This window comes from Schistocerca piceifrons, chromosome 5 (genome assembly GCF_021461385.2).
Source record: "Schistocerca piceifrons isolate TAMUIC-IGC-003096 chromosome 5, iqSchPice1.1, whole genome shotgun sequence".
Taxonomy (NCBI): Eukaryota; Metazoa; Arthropoda; class Insecta; order Orthoptera; family Acrididae; genus Schistocerca; species Schistocerca piceifrons.
Window position 1 is genome coordinate 21,192,767 of NC_060142.1, and position 12,157 is coordinate 21,204,923.

Consider the following 12,157-nt stretch of genomic DNA (forward strand, 5'->3'; position numbering starts at 1 on the left):
AACTGCTTTTTGTGTATGAGAAATCAGGTGGAACCTTTCCTCATGTCAGCACGTTGTACGTGTCGCCACCGGTGCCAACCTTGTGTGAATGCTCTGAAAAGCTAATCATTTGCGTATCGCAGTATCTTCTTCCTGTCGGTTACATTTCGCGCCTGTAGCACGTCATCTTCGTGGTGTAGCAATTTCAATGGCCAGTAGTGTATGTATTAAGCTCTCCCTAGCACTGCAGGAGGGTCCTTTCCATTTACGCACATCACTTCTAGTAAAAGCTTCGAAGATTCTGCCCTGTCCTGTGCCTGGTTGATCATGCGCTTAATGCGTTATGCCCTCTCTCTTTGGTAGAGTTGTAATTTTCCTGCGTTACGTCTTTGGACCGTGCAGCCGAGGGCCAGCTGAGCCGTGGTACGTCTTTTCTGGCACACCAGCTCTAAGGCGAGACACTATCGACTACCCGGCTGTGCTAGGATCTTTGCCCCTGTTATGACCTCTCAGGTGTTTCGCGCTCGGGGCAGTTGGTGTTGGACTCGCTACGAGTCGCAAGGACGTGCTTGCGCGGACGAAAGAGAAACACACGCGTGCTCGGCCAGCAGCGGCACAGCGGTCTGCCTCATGAGACGATCGCGAGTTTGTGGTGAACCTGCCTGATGTCAACTCTGGCCGCTGTTCGTCTCATTGCTTTGGTGTCTCTTTTCTCGAAGAGACCCATCCCTGGAGACCATATCGAACAACGCTCTCCATCGAAGGTATAAGTGATTTTGGTGCCTTCGTTTCGTTGAACGATTTGCGTTGCAGCGAGTGTACTTGTTGCTTGGTTGCCGTAATGTATGGCTTGTTGAAGTAAAAGGAGCCGGCAGAGTGTGTGATAACGTGGAGACCAGTAGTTACTATATTTTTTTAAATCCGCTGGTTGGATTACTATTAAGAAGATGATTAGCGCGAAGGTGTGTGTGTTACATTTTGGGTTTTTGAGACAGTACCCAGAAGTTATGCGTTGTCTGTCTGAGATTTTCAGTGTATTGATTGCCATCGACGTCCCTTGTATATTGCTGTAAAATTTGGATCACTTCTATTGAAAGCACTTACTCGGTCATTAGTAAACTCGTATTCTGTAAAGCTAGTCATCTGTATGCAGTTCTTTCATATACGTGTATTTACTTGAAAGCACTCACTCTGTTATTAGGAAAGGTTCGTATTCTGTAGAACGCAATCATTTGCACATAGAATTTCATATGCAGACCTTTAATTGAGTGCACCCACTCAGAATTAGTAAAAGAGCAATTGGTTCTTCATTTATATTGTTGTTTATTAATCTCTTAACTTATATTAATTGTTGTTTGGCTGCTATTTGCCATGTCTTTGACTCTGAGCAATACGGGACTTAACATCTGAGGTCATCAGTCCCCTAGACTTAGAACTACTTAAACCTGAAACTTCCTGGCAAATTAAAACTGTGTGCCGGACCGAGACTCGAACTCGGGACCTTTGCCTTTCGCGGGCAACTGCTCTACCAACTGAGCTACCCAAGCGTGACTCACAACTCGTCCTCACAGCTTCAGTTCTGCCAGTACCTCGTCTCCTACCTTCCAAACTTCACAGAAGCTCCTCTGCATACCTTGCAGAACTGGCACTCCTGGAAGAAAGGATATTGCGGAGACATGGCTTAGCCACAGCCTGGGGGATCTTTCCAGAATGAGATTTTCACTCTGCAATGGAGTCTGCGCTGATATGAAACTTCCTGGCAAATTAAACCTAACGAACCCGAGGGCAGCACACACATCCATGCCTGAGGTAGGATTCGAACCTGTGACCGTAGCAGGAGCGCGGTTCTGGAGTGAAGCGCCTAGAACCGATCGGCCGCAACGGCCTTGCCGTGTCTTCTGTGGTCCGTTGGTGTTCCAGTTTTCTGCGAGTTCGGGTGCGTGGGAGCGGCACCACGTTCCGGTTCGGTGCACAGAAGCTGCAACCTGCCATATAATGGGAAGTGACTCCCAGATGGGCCCCAGCGTTTAGTTGTTTTGGACGGCTGGTTTGCTGCTTCTGGTATTTCACCTTTTGCCGAGGTCAGCCAGGCGTCAGTACCCGTTTGGTAAACATTTAACGTGTTTCACGTATATTTTAAAAAATAAGGTTTTTTTTATTGCTTGGGAATGAATTGTATTAAATTGTAACTTGTTGTGCTGCTTGTGTTATTTGGGTTCTTAACGAACTGGTGTGCGTTTCGTAAATCACTTTCATATTGCAAATTATTGCTCTTTTAAAATAATTATCTGTGCCACATTTCCTTAAATCACTTACAGATTGTAATTTATTGTTCCTTTAAGTGTTGTAATCTCTATGGCTCATCCCTTTAAGTCAGTTTTCGTAATTGTAATTTGCTGCCTTGCTTAAGAAGCAAGCTATCTGTGATATTTTGGTATTGTCTTAAAGATATCCACGTGTTGTGGTCTCTTAGCTGTTTTATAAATATTGTTTTTGAATAATTTTTTAATTTATTGATTTGATAGTTGTTGTGTTTAAGGAGTGAAATTATAGGGGACTTGACCTTCCATGCTAAGTGTACCCCTCATCCCGACTTCCTCAGTCACACCAGTCATGTGCCACTGCTGTGTGTACGAGACTCTTTATAGAGTTCAAACATTAGCTCGCCCCTTGCGGAAACTTTTGGAAATTTTTGGTAAGTTCCTATGGGACCAAACTGCCATCGGTCTCTAGGCTTACGCACTACTTAATCCAACTTAAACTAACTTACGCTTATGACAACACACACACACCCATGCCCGAGGGAGGACTCGAACCTCTGACGGGGACAGCCCCGCGAACCGTGGCAAGGCGCTACGGACGGCGTGGCTATCCCGCGCGGCCGCCCCTTGCGGAGTCAGCGCAAGTGCGCAGCCGCTTCTCGGTCAAGAACTTACCCAAAAGTAAATTAATGGATTGGTTGGAATGTTTCTTTCATTCGCTAAACCATTGCTTAAGCATTTGCTAGTGTTACACCGAAACCGAAAGCAACTATGGACTGCCAATAGGACTCCATATCACTACGCAACGTGAATGGTAATGTGTGCACTGAGCTGTTGTTCCCAGAATATGTAAGTTTGATCCCGTGAAGAATAAACCAGTACCCACCACAACGTTATGAAGAATCACCTGGTGTGTTTTTCCCAGGAGATGTTTCTCAATACCACAGCTGCACACTGAGCACACAAACAGTGTCTTGAAAACGACAAACAAGAAACTAGCGTTATTGTCATTCGAAAGAAAAGCAAGCTCGACTGCTACTGATTTTATAACAATGTTTCCACTGAAATGAATCTAAATACACTGAAAAGAATCTGAATGTACTGAAACTAATCTAAATGATTTACGATCGTTGACGTGAGCTGTACACGCACTGAAGCTGTTAATTCATACGTTCAGCTGCTGTCTGACAGGAATTGCTCAAAATAACTAGTATACTGTTTTGTTCTGCTTTTCTTATTACATACTGAAAGAAAGAGAAATTAGGCTAATTTCCACAAATAATCAAAAAGTATTCCTCTTTCCAGAGGTTTTGGAAAACAACAGCGCCAAGAATGTGTATCATTTAATCGCTTTCTGACGAGAAATGCTTAAAATCATTAGTATACTCTTCTGATTTCTTATTACCTGCCAAAAGAAATATAAATTTAACTCATTTTTCCAAGTCATCAAAACATATTACTTATTCCTGCTGTTTTGGAAAACTACAGCGCTTCGAATGTGCAGGATTCACGTAGTGAGCTTAACGAATACTTACGTTGAGCTCAGATAATTACGGTTATAACAACGTTCATCAAGTTGTTCCACACAACAGATGTTTGTATTGTCTATCGGCAGCATTGAAGATAGACAGAGAGAGAGAGAGAGAGAGACTTTTGGTGCGACATACATACGTATGGCATAGCTACTACTGGATTCTTATGGCTGCAGCCGCAATCTACGATGTTATGGCTATCATGTTAACGGCGTGTTGTCCGACCTTTGGAATGCAACACGACAGTGATTCTCCACTCCATGTACTTAGACAGTGTTTAGTGGGTTTCCGAAAGGGTATGACACCAGACGTCAAACCACAGGCCACCCCCGTTCCCATGAACTACCGACCACTTGCTTGTAAATGCGCAGCTGATGCCCTATTGCGTCCACAGATCAGGCGCATATGGTGCCCAAGCTGCCAACCTCAGCATCCTACCATGCTGCTCAAATCAGTCTCTTGACTCTGGCGTTGTCACAATAAGAGTAGCCATTGCCATCACGGAAGACATCAAGAATGCATGGTTGCGGGTGGTCTGCAATAGCGCCCTCGTTGCCTTCAACTGTTATGATGCATTCGATTATTACGATGCTTTGGAATCCCAAGTGATTGTCCTCAATGGAGTAACACTTTCCCCGCAGTCCTGCGTACGTGGTGCGGAAAATGTTTCGAATTGCCCCTCCACTGAGTGATGATGTATCCAAGTACCAGCATCATGGTGGCTATACAAAATACTGATTCAGCAGATCAGGCGACAAATTTCATGCGATTCGCAAACCAATCTCGATTATCCCATGCCGCATACGATCGTCATTGACGTTGTCGTTGAGACAACATCGGTGCAGTTAGGGGTTGTCTGCTGCGGTGTTCGTTGTTCAACCATCTTCAGTGATCGGTGTACTCTGACAGCCTCACGTCTGCTTCAGAATTTTGTCGCCTGCTCGTGGCTTCAAACTCCTTCAAATATTTTCCGTACATGCCCACAATAGTAGCACGAGAAGAGCCGACCATCTTCGCTCTTCTCATCCGTACAGTCGCCAGAATGATTCCTCATTCGCGTCTGCTCCACCTAAATGGTGGTCAGAACCAATATAAAATGCTTCTAAGGGTGATATAGGGGAGGTTCTTCGGAGACTTAATCGTCAAAAAAATACTGAATACGCCACGCCGTTTCCGAGTTATTTATCAATTAAGTTAGCCTATCAGGTCGTTGTTCGAGCAAATTTAAGCACCTGCACGCACTAAAAAGCGGTACGTGAGTCACCACTTCTCGAAATGCTCATTACCAGTTAAGATGTGCCTTTAACTTCACAAATAAATCCAAACGAAGTGAGCGAAAGCTACAATCCTTCCCTGCGAGGAAACCAAACGAAGAACACGTTCCACGACAGGCAGGCTGCTTGAATTTGCGCTCTTGACTATCTGATTGGCTAAATCACTCGAAAACGGCGAAGTGTATCGAATTTTTTTTCTTAACGGTTCATTACAGCCTCCTCTGCGACACCATTACAAGTTTCTTAGACTGTTTCTGGCCTTCCCAAAAGAGTTAGAGAAGCGCATTTGCTTTCTTTCTCTCTTCGGCAGCTTTCAGACGGTGAGCACCCAGAACATTATGACCACCGACTTAGTAGCGATATAAACCAGTCCACGCGATAGCAGCTTCACCTGGCGAGGGATGACTGCTAGTCAGACATACGCACAGTGCATGTACACTCCGGGAAATGGAAAAAAGAACACATTGACACCGGTGTGTCAGACCCATCATACTTGCTCCGGACACTGCGAGAGGGCTGTACAAGCAATGATCACACGCACGGCACAGCGGACACACCAGGAACCGCGGTATTGGCCGTCGAATGGCGCTAGCTGCGCAGCATTTGTGCACCGCCGCCGTCAGTGTCAGCCAGTTTGCCGTGGCATACGGAGCTCCATCGCAGTCTTTAACACTGGTAGCATGCCGCGACAGCGTGGACGTGAACCGTATGTGCAGTTGACGGACTTTGAGCGAGGGCGTATAGTGGGCATGCGGGAGGCCGGGTGGACGTACCGCCGAATTGCTCAACACGTGGGGCGTGAGGTCTCCACAGTACATCGATGTTGTCGCCAGTGGTCGGCGGAAGGTGCACGTGCCCGTCGACCTGGGACCGGACCGCAGCGACGCACGGATGCACGCCAAGACCGTAGGATCCTACGCAGTGCCGTAGGGGACCGCACCGCCACTTCCCAGCAAATTAGGGACACTGTTGCTCCTGGGGTATCGGCGAGGACCATTCGCAACCGTCTCCATGAAGCTGGGCTACGGTCCCGCACACCGTTAGGCCGTCTTCCGCTCACGCCCCAACATCGTGCAGCCCGCCTCCAGTGGTGTCGCGACAGGCGTGAATGGAGGGACGAATGGAGACGTGTCGTCTTCAGCGATGAGAGTCGCTTCTGCCTTGGTGCCAATGATGGTCGTATGCGTGTTTGGCGCCGTGCAGGTGAGCGCCACAATCAGGACTGCATACGACCGAGGCACACAGGGCCAACACCCGGCATCATGGTGTGGGGAGCGATCTCCTACACTGACCGTACACCACTGGTGATCGTCGAGGGGACACTGAATAGTGCACGGTACATCCAAACCGTCATCGAACCCATCGTTCTACCATTCCTAGACCGGCAAGGGAACTTGCTGTTCCAACAGGACAATGCACGTCCGCATGTATCCCGTGCCACCCAACGTGCTCTAGAAGGTGTAAGTCAACTACCCTGGCCAGCAAGATCTCCGGATCTGTCCCCCATTGAGCATGTTTGGGACTGGATGAAGCGTCGTCTCACGCGGTCTGCACGTCCAGCACGAACGCTGGTCCAACTGAGGCGCCAGGTGGAAATGGCATGGCAAGCCGTTCCACAGGACTACATCCAGCATCTCTACGATCGTCTCCATGGGAGAATAGCAGCCTGCATTGCTGCGAAAGGTGGATATACACTGTACTAGTGCCGACATTGTGCATGCTCTGTTGCCTGTGTCTATGTGCCTGTGGTTCTGACAGTGTGATCATGTGATGTATCTGACCCCAGGAATGTGTCAATAAAGTTTCCCCTTCCTGGGACAATGAATTCACGGTGTTCTTATTTCAATTTCCAGGAGTGTAGTATCAGCAGCGTCACCTGGCGAGGAATGACTGCTAGTCAGACATACGCACAGTGCACGTAGTATCAGCAGCTTCACCTGGCGAGGAATGACTGCTAGTCAGACATACGCACAGTGCACGTAGTATCAGCAGCTTCACCTGGCGAGGAATGACTGCTAGTCAGACATACGCACAGTGCATGTGGTATCAGCAGCTTCACCTGGCGAGGGGTGACTGCTAGTCAGACATACGCATGTGGTATCAGTGAGGGTGCTGTCCGTGTGTAGAATGGGAAAGGCGCGCGATGTATTTGAGTTTTACCGACGGCAGACTGTATTTCCCCGGAGGCTCGGCACGAGCATTTCGGAAACTGAACGACTTTTCAGTAGTTCAAGTAGTGTAGGTGTCGAAAACAAGGTGAAACCACGTCCAGACGTTATGGGATTGGCGGTCAACCCTCATTACAGATGCCGACTGAACTGTGGCGGAACTAACATCATAATTTAATGCTGGGCAGAGTGTGTAAGTGCATCTGAACACGTAGTGCACCGAAAACTCGTAACGACAAGCCTTCACAGCCGACGACCAATGCATGTTCCAAAGTTAACATTAGGACATCGGCAACTGCACCTGGAATGGGCACGTGACCATCGACATTGGACGCTAGCGCTACGGCAGAGCGTTGCATGGTCTGACGAATCCCGATACCTTCTTCATCATGCCGATGTGAGGACGCAAATCCTGTCTTCCAGGGGAACAACTCCTTGACACCTGTACTGCCGATGAAGACAACCTAGCGATGGCGCCATTATACTCTGGGAAACATACGCATGGGCATCCATGGGTCCAGCGGAGCTCGTGGAAGGCACCAAGGGGTGTAGTACACTGGTTGCAGATCATGTACGCCCCTTTATGTCGACCATATTTCCCGACGGCAGTGTCGTTTTACAACAAGATAATGCGCCATGTCACAAGGCGAGGAGTGTGGTGGAGTGATTCGACGAACACAGAGGTGAGTTCTAATTCATGTGCTGGCCTCCATACTCTGCAGATTTGAACTCTATCGAATACATGTGGGATCTGATTGAACGTGGCGTCAAAGTTCGTCGTTCCCCTGCCTGGACTTTACTGGAGTTTGGTGACTTGTGTGCGCAGTTGTGGAGCCATCTCCCTCCGGCGACCTACCAAGGCATCATTGCCTCCATGCCGCTATGCCTCGCCGGTGTTATCCGTGTCAACGGTGGACATGCCGGCTATTAGGTAGTGGTCACAGTGTTCCATAGTGTAGTGTGTCGCCTCATCAGTGTAGGCTGGATGCTGTCCGCCTCCATAACGGAGTGGTCGGAGCGGCTGACTGCCACACGGAAGCCTCAATTCGACTCACATCTAGATCACAGGTTTCATCCGTTCGTGGACTGGCTGTTGTGTCGGCCTTGTCATCATTTCATCATCAACGACACGCAAATCGCTGAAGTGGCGTCAAGTAAAAAACTTGAACTAAGCTTCCGAACAACCATAAGTGGTGCTTCCTAGCCAATAGTGTCAATCATTTCAGTTTTAGTGTCTACACCGCTGGGTGGGCTTTCGTCAGTCGCTCTCTGCCCATTGTGCCGTAACGCAACATCACCTCATGACTCGTATCGTCGAGTAGGGTGGCGCAGCGGCTACATGCTGTTTCGTGGAGGACGACGGCTAAAATTCCTGTCTGCCCATCGAAATACAAATTTTCCGTGGATTGCATAAATAGCTTAAAGTAAATTCTGCGATGCTTTCTTCGAGAAAGACATGACCAATTCCTCTTCTCATCCTCCCCAACGTACAGTTTGTGCTACGCCTCTAACGATTACATTGACGACGGGTCGCTGAACCCCAATCTTCTGGGTCTTTTCATTTCTTTTTCTGCATATTTGTCACAGGCACATTTTGCTAATTTTGTTACTATAGAACCTCTTCTCGTTCGAAACAGTCGGCAAGCATTCATAAACTAATGGTGTATCGTGAAATGTCATTTTTTGAGTCATGAGTCTTCCTACTGATTCGATGCGGCCCACAAAGAATGATGGCAAAAAGTGAGTGAAAAACGATTTATACCACTGTACGCTTGCCAGCAGAGGACATCGATAGCAAACCCCATCCGATAAAACAATAGGTAGTCATGGAGTGCAAGAACGAATTTGACAGTAGGAGCTACGTCGCACTGGAGCATACAGGGAATGTGGTGATTCATACTTCAAGGCTTGGCGTCAGACACGTAGATTTATTTATTTATCTTTACTGTTTGTATGTTTATACACGACTATAAGTATAGTGTTGACTTCAACCACAATGACTGTCCTTTCACCAACCTGCCCACTGCGAGAGTTACAGTAAATCTCTAGCGGCGCATCGGTTACAAGCTACTGCACATACAGGAAAAATTCCATGCGGTGACCGTGGCCGAATGCCAGCACCAGTATCATAGGCTTCAGTAACACCAAAATCCATCCCACATTTTAATTACACTTTTACAGAATATTATCATTCAGTTATACACTAGCAAAATGACTAAAAATAGTACTCGAGGCATATGAAATATCACAGCACCCGTCTAACGGCGAGGCAATTCCTAAGAGTAGCGTTAGTTTCATGAAGAGACGTCGGCAGGAAGTCTTTAGTATGCGATGATGAAGCAATTTCTGTGTCCTTTCGTCAGTCTGCGGATGGGAGGGTTACAGTAAATCGGTAGCGGCGCATTGGTTACAAGCTACTACACACATAGGAAAAATTCCGCGCGGTGACCGTAGCCGAATGCCGGCATAAGTATCATAGACATACTCAAGCAGAGTGACCCTGGAAATGTCCTCGAGGCATATGCCATAATGCAGCACCCGTCTGAAGAAGATGCAATTCATGAGGGAAATGTTAGTGTCTTGGAGAGACGTTGGCTGAGAGCCTGTTGTATGCAATGGCGAAGTAATTTTTGTTTCGTCAACGTGAGGGTACGAGGGTTAGAGTAAACCTGCAGCGGTTCATCGGTTCCATGCATTGACCGTAGCTGAATGACAGAGCCAGTACTATAGATATAAACTAGCGGAATGCCTCCAACAGTGTCCTCGACTTATATGCAATAGAGCAGTAGCCTCCAGATGGGGATGCAACTCTTGAAGGGAGCATGAGTGATTCTCGTATGCAATCGCGACGCAGTTTGTATGTCCCATCGTCTACATTAGGCTTACAGTAAAAGGGCAGGATGCATCGGTTATATGCCACTGGCACCCAGGAGGGCTTCCTTGCGGTTACCGTCGTCGAATGACAACGCCAGTAATACACATATAAATCGGCCGAATGTCTCCGACAATGTCATCGAGTCACATGCAGTAGCGCACCACCACTCTTATGGAAATCCAGTTCCTGAGGGGAGCATTATTCTCATGGGAAGACGTTGGCGAGAGCCTGTAGTATGCAATACACTAGCAATTTCTGTGTTCTACCATCAATGTGAGTGTGCCACGGTTGCAATAAACTGGCACCGGTGCATCCGTTACATGCTACTGGACCCCCAGGAAATATTCCACGCGGTAACCGTGGCCCAATTCCAGTGCCAGTATCATAAATATACAATAGCACGATGACTCCAGCAAGGTCCTCGAGTGATATGCAGTAGAGCTGCACCTGTCTGACGGAGTTCCAGTTCTTGAGGGGAACATTTGTGTCTTCGCTAGATGTCAACAAAGTGCCTGTTGTAAGCAATGGCGACGCAATTTCAGTGGCCCCTCGTCTATGTGAGGGTGCGAGATATACAATAAATCAGCAGGGGTAAATTGGTCACAAGCTACTGGACACCCAGGAGAGGTTCCATCGGGCGACTGTAGTATCGTAGAAATACAGTACCAGAATGACTTCAACAAAGTCCTCGAGACATACGCAATAGCGCAGCACCTGTCTGATGAGATGAAATTCCTGAGTGGAACATTAGTAGTTCGGAGTTGGAAGTAGTTGGAAGAGAGAATGTAGTATGCAGTGGCGAAGTAATGTCTGTGTCCCATCGTCAGAGTGTGCGTGCGAGGATTACAGTAACCTGGCAGCAGTGCATCAGTTACAAGCTACTTCACACGCAGGAGAGGTTCCATGCGAAGACCTTAGCTGTGAATGCCAGCGCCAGTATCATTCATGTACCCATGTACAATGTCCCCGACCATGTCCTCGATGAAACGCAACAGCTCAAGCCTATCTGAGATGCTATTCCTGAGGGGTGCTTTAGTGTCTGGTGAGACCCCGGCAGAGAACCTGTAGCATTCAATGGGGAAGCAATTTCTGTCTGATCTTGGGCGTTAGGTTGTGAGTATTACAGTAAACCGGCAGCAGTGCATCGGCTATAAGCTACTGGACTACCAGGCGAAGTTTCTATGCGGTAAGCGTAGCCGAATGCCAGCACCATTGTCATAGTGTAACATTATTGGCTTATCGTTATTTTAAATTTTGACAAATTCTTTTGCTTTAGAATTTTCCCGTATTGTTACTACATTTTCTGTAGATGCAAAGTGTGTTATACTTGAGTCTGAAGTTCTTTGATTTGTATACGAATAATGTGTGTGAAATATTATGTAAATTGTTTATTACGTTAAAAATAATTATCTGATGTCATTTCATATTTAAAAATATTTGTGTGTATGAATTTTTCACGTTGATGTAAATTTGGCAATTAAAGAATTGGTCAAGCTCAGAAATAGGTGTTATGTAAAGGCCAGTGTGATTTTGTTTGAAACCAAAGTGGCGCTGGGAAGTGGAAAAGGTGGCAAGGGTGAATTCTCGCACTAGCTAGGGCAAGCGCGGGAAGTAAATCACAGTCTGTAGCCAGCAGTGATGGTGGCAACGCCTGCGTGCAGAAGGAGAAGCTTTGCCTGCAGATTTGCACAAAATTGCCGCGGATGAAGACTGGAAACGGCTTACGGCATACCTGCGAGTTTTTGGGCTACTGTATGTGCACGACGTTCAGAAAATGGTTCAAATGGTTCTAAGCACTATGGGAGTTAACATCTGAGGTCATCAGTCCCCTAGACTTAGAACTACTTAAACCTAACTAAAATAAGGACATCACACACATCCATTCCCGAGGCAGGATTCGAACCTGCGACCGTAGCAGCAGCGCGGTTCCGGACTGAAGCGCGTGGAACCGCTCGGCCACCGCGGCAGGCGTGAACGACTCCCAGAAGAGAAACTGAGCCCATACAGCGCATGAATCATGGAACTTGCCGATGCCCGGGGCGCTTGCGTGCCTCACAGATGCAGACAG